The sequence below is a fragment of the Montipora foliosa genome, chromosome 6 (assembly GCF_036669935.1).
Source record: "Montipora foliosa isolate CH-2021 chromosome 6, ASM3666993v2, whole genome shotgun sequence".
NCBI classification, from domain to species: Eukaryota; Metazoa; Cnidaria; class Anthozoa; order Scleractinia; family Acroporidae; genus Montipora; species Montipora foliosa.
In genome coordinates this window covers 64,891,205-64,896,849 of record NC_090874.1, presented here as the reverse complement: position 1 = coordinate 64,896,849, position 5,645 = coordinate 64,891,205, and the positions used below count along the sequence as shown (strand labels likewise).

Here is a 5,645-nt window from a genome sequence, read left to right as displayed (position 1 = left end):
GTTTCTACTCCTATAAAAGAACCAGCTCGATCAGGGTTTACAAGATTCGACATATTTACGATTTTGGGAGAAAGAATTTTTTCACGTTTGTTTGTTGCAAACATCGCATTCCAGAGCATTTAGGGTACTACAAACCCTGTTTTTCGCGAGTCCCTGAGACAGCTCCTAAAGGACGGTGAAGTCAAGGAAACACTGCTATTTTGAGAGATGTTATTAAATTGTCTTGTGATGTGAATAATTCTAGAGAGTTGGGGTCATCAACATCGCCGCCGAATTTTTTTTCAGCGGAGACATCATCGTGATCACCGTGACGCCGTGACACTACAAAATACGATTGATTTGTATGACCCAAAGACCCTTTTCCGGCTATTAATCGGTGCGCGGAACTTGATCGCAAGGCATGTATCTTGTACTACCATGCGAAGTTGTATGCTACGTGCAGGTCTCCTCAAAACAAAAAGAATAGCTTGGAGACGGCTTATTCTCATTTTGCATTACGATCGCTTCTGACTCCCCATTTTCTTTCCTCTATATTTTACTGTGAGGAGGTAAGTGCAAGTGATAGTAAGATCACTTCCTTTGGGTTTCAAATGTCTTCCGACATGTCAGTGTTTTTCTCAATCGAATGTTATTTTGAATTTTCTTCTTAGTGGATAAGGTTTAATTCAAGTTTAAAGATCGAGTCTCGCTCGAGCTTTCTGCAAGAAGACTTCTCTCGGCCCAGCTTTTGTAGGAGCTTGGATGGTACATATTTTCGCAAGATCTTTTGAAAGCGAAGTGGCAACGGAACTGAGGTAAGTGGTCTCCAGGCACGATATTCAGGAAAAGATAACGACCGCTTGTATTCAGCTTGGTTTGAAAATGAGTCATCTCTAAGATAACAGAAAGAGAATTCTCAGTGGTTAAAGTAAGTCGATAAAACAGGTTTATGTCTGAGCGATTATGCCGGGTCAAGAAATAGGGCGCGACAATTAATTGGCCGATCTTTGAAAGGAATAAAAACATTACATGACCTTTAACATTTCTTAAATGGCTGAAAAACTATGAATTTGTTATTGAAAAGGGGAATATTTGACTGAAACAAAGTCGTTAATCTGGTTGTAAATATCGTAAACCAACAGGACATATTCCTATAGACAAAATTCCCTGCGACATATTCCCTTCAACTTCTCTCGGCCGAGTTTCCTTGGTCTGTGTCTTCGTCAATCGATAATTTCCCCCATCACTGTCTACGTATTCAACGCAAGATTAAATTAGGGGAAACTGGCCGCAGAAAAAAAGAGACTAATCTTAGCTTATGCGTGAGCAAAAAAGAAAATTTACCCTTGTTTCTGCTGCATCCTTAAAGTTTGTTGTTATTTTGAGCAAGAGCTGATACAACGTGGACTTGATTATTTTGAGTGAACATGCCTTTAATAACCTTTAATGTGCTAGTTTGGTGAAATCCTCTCTTAACCTTGATAAAAAGTGAAAAACAAATTCAGCTAAAGTTACAGTGAAACATGCGAGTTCTTGGAAATATGAAACAGCACGGCAAAAGTCAGATGTATTTGGGCAAAGCTTTAAGGGTCACTGTCTTGCTAAATTTGCTGTTTTTATTTCAAAACTTGGTAAAAATGTAAATTAGTACTCTAGCTCACACGTACAACCCACTGACGAGATATGAAATATACTTAGGCACTGTTTACAAGCAGGTAGGGTAACCTTACTGCTAGCGTTACCCTAGCAGGAGGGTCAAAGATAGCCCGGGTTTTCAAGCAAAATTTCACAGCTAGGGTTACCCTACCACCGGCGACAACTTTGTGTGCTTGGTAACCGCCAGCATCGCAAACATAGTGGAAACCGCTAAAAAGTTGTCCCGGGTGGGCGGTAACCCCAGCTGCCTTGTAAACACGTCGATGAAAAAAGGAAGAAATGTGTGAGTGCTAGGGTAACTAGGCTCGATTTCCAGCCGTATTGTGAGTGCGGTTGTCCTCCTCCCAACTACGGCTGGATCACTCGTCCGTAGAGCTTGTCCGTGACGTCACATCCGCTTTTTATGCAAATTAAATTGTCGCACATGAGCAGCGCGGGAAAAAAATGGCGGAGGTTGTGACTCCGAAAAAATCTGTTCCGTCCTCTTTCTCTTCACGTCAAAAATGTGATGTATGTGGTAGTTTTCTGGATGACCCAAGAAAGAGGGTAAAACTGATTAAAGACCTTGCTTTAAAGCTGCAGGAAATCGTTGCTAGCGAGAACCTGGACCCGGAATAGGTTAACTTTGATTGTATTGATATGGAAACTTGAGCCCCAAAATATATTTTGTCGTGTATAAATCTTCACAGTAACAAACGACAATAAAAACATTCAAATCAATGAGCCTTTTATTTTCAACCAGCAAACGTGACAAAACAATTACTTTTAAATGTGTAACATTGTGGCAAAGAATCAGAACTTCCCCTTGATGAAACCCACATTTAATATGCAGTGTTTTCTGAATCGGAGATTAATTTTCAAAGCGGACGTTGGAATCAGCTACGACAGATATTTCATAACAAATAATGGCTTACCAGTGTTGGATAGAGTGGGCTTCATCAATGGCAATCAGGCAAGCCTTTCGCTATAAGTAGCATTTGTCAACATTGCTCACCATCGGCTACTTTCCAAAAACGACTCCGGAGACCCAAACACGACCTGAAATAAACCGGCCTCAACTCCTTTTTTGATATCCTCGTCATTCTGCTCCTCGCCAATAAATGCTGCTTTTATACCGATTGAGGTGAGGAACCTGACTTGGTCCTGCATGAGTGACTTTAACGGAGATATGACCAAAGCACAACTAGAATGGACTGGCTTCCGCAGCTCATCGACGATGAGCGGAAAAGACTGAAAACTCAAGGATTTCCCTGAGCCCGTAGGCTGTAACACTAGAACATCTTTGCCTTGAAACAATTTAATAATGGCTTCCAGTTGTGTTTCTCTAAATTTCTCGATATGAAATCTCTCTAACACACTTTACAGAAGAAGAAAACTCAGGGGCACTAATATCCACCATGTTGGATAGACGAGTGACAAAATTGACCAATCACAGGGAAGCCTGCTCGATTTAAGCAGGCTTGGCTGTGATTGGTCAAAAAATACAATGTGTAGACCAGTGATCCAGCCGTGGTGTGGGGCTCACAAAACGGCTGGAAATCGAGCCTATAGGGTAACCCTCTTGCTACGGTAACCCTAGAACTGAGGTTACCCTCCCTCCTTGTAAACAGGGCCTTAAAAGGAGTTCTCCATCCATGCATTCAAATAATTAACAATGATTCCACGAGCCCGCGTTGGCGCCGAGTTAGCTATTACTTATCTCGTGTCCAACAACGGCGAATGGAATAATTGTTTTATTAAATTTTCAACCTTTGGTTTTGCTAAATTTTATTCAAGTTTATGAAACGAAGGGAAAGTGATGTGACTTCCGAGCGCCAAACACTTTATGCTGAGCGAGTTCTGAGCCACATTTGCCGCATTCAGTTCCGTAATTTTCGTATAAGGTCAAACGCAAGTATCAATCGAGATCCAGTGAACCAATGAGAAAGCTAAAATTGCATTATCCGAGGTTGAGAATTGAATAACACATTGTCACGCAATTTCAGTCAAACTTCACAACACTAATAGAGCGTTTTCGCACTACGTGACGGCGGCCATGTTGGTGTTCCAAACAAAGGAATGGCGGCCATGATGGTGTACCAAACTAATCCTCCGGGAACTGATGGAACTCTATTTTTATGCAAATACTTTCTTTTGTTTCAGTAATCCAATACACCTTATTCCAAAATGGCCGCCATTTAGATATTCTTTTGTTTTTATTCAAATTAGACCTTGATGCCTCGGTCAAGGCTCAAGAACGAGGCATCAAGGACTAATTTGAATAAAAACAAAAGAATATTTAAATGACGGCCATTTTGGAGTAAGGTCTATATGGCTGCTAGTCACGTGAGTGAAAACGCTCTATAAAGTGCCCCTGTCACGAAAAAAATCACTTCCTTTTTTTGCTTCAGATTTTGAATCTTGAATTTTGATTAACACCTGAGTGGCAAAATTTCGAGCTTTGACTGTTATCCAAAGGCCGTTTACTTTAAGTGAAAGTTTTGGATTTAACGGTCCGCCATTACTCGCATTCGAGGGTTGGATCCAGTGAAAAGTGACGTCAAAGACTTACCGGCTTAAAATTTCAGGGTGTGAATGCAGCTTATTATACATGCAAAACGAGAGTTTAAAAGGCCAAAACTCCCGCGTGCTGCATATTAATCGTGCGGCGTTCACACGCATTGTATTCTTAAACTGGTTGAGCCTTCGACGCCATTTTCTCTTCGATCCAGCTCTCTCAAGTTCTTCAAGTTAGCAATGACGGACCATTAAATAGAAAAATTCCAGTGAAAATAAACAGGTTTCTTTTTTTAAAATCAAGGATTAAAACTTTGGTTGCTTAGTGTTTAGTTAACATAGTTTTAAAATCCAAAGAAAAATAAGAATTGATTTTTTGGTAACAGTGGCACTTTAAAAAATGTCTTTTTAAATACATTTGGACTAAAAGATTTTACATTTTGATATTTTTTGAACTTTTTGAAACATTGTGTAAGCCCATGGGGTCAAAATTACTCAAGCAGAGAATAAGAGCAGACGTCAGATTCCAATGCCTTCCCTGATGCTCATTTTCAGTTCCTATTTCACCCCTTGTGTGACAACCAGGCCGAAGAAATATCTGAGGAGATGAGTCCTTTACGTATACCTAGTGATGAAAACGATTAGGAATAGAACTGATTCTCAATCAGAGATCTAAAATGAAATGGTTCAGGTTCCATCATTTGCGTTTACAAGCAAAAATAATCAAGGTCGTATAAAACGCGACGTGGGTCAAACCGACATCGCCGACACAGAAACTGACATTGTCGTGTACTGTTCATGGTTTAAGAACGAGGAAGGTTTTATATATCATTACTTTCTGACGGATCGAGGTCGACTCGACTCGGATATATAATTACTTTGTCTTTTGCGCGACGTGACTTCCGGTGACTTGTCGAGTCCAGTCGCCTCGGATCCATGAGTCGAGTCGAGTCATCTGACTTCCGGTGAGACGGATCGAGGTCGACCCGACCCAAATTGTATAGAAACTGTCATGTTTGCGTGTTTGCTTTGAGAAAGACGAACGTTTTTTACTTTATCATTAATACTTTTGTTCAGCAGTGATAAACATATTGAACTTTTTCATTTTGATAATGACTTGACGTTTCGTATGTGCTCTACATACATTTTCAAAAGTAAAATTTAAAACAGCTATTTATATATAACAAATCGGATGAGGGGACTGGAACCTAGATTAAGCAAATACTTAACAGTAAAATATATAATAATAATTATAATAATAATAATAAAAACAGAAAAGATTAATAAAGCATCAGCTTTTCACTTCCGATGTTGACGTTGAAAGCTGGCTCAAGTTCTTGAATAAAGAAGGTCTCTTTTATTTTACAAAAAAATCTTGTGTGTACAAATTGTACTCTTGTGTTAACCAGATAGTTTTTTTTTCAGAGCACTCTATGTATAAATCTTTCTTTCCTTACAAGGACCGTATTAATCGTTCACAACAATCCAGAGTTATTTACAGAGCAAATTGTTGG

At 39.6% G+C, this 5,645-nt stretch overlaps 1 protein-coding gene across 1 annotated transcript in view; it reads left to right on the top strand.

The window, feature by feature from the left end:
* Positions 1-375: 375 nt before the first annotated feature.
* LOC138008159 (uncharacterized) overlaps positions 376-5,645 on the top strand; it is a 21,498-nt gene continuing 16,228 nt past the window's right edge. Inside the window, exons 1-2 of the mRNA XM_068855387.1 lie at positions 376-548; positions 651-794. The gene's annotated coding sequence lies outside the window, so the exon portion shown is untranslated. The remainder of the gene's footprint in view (positions 549-650; positions 795-5,645) is intronic.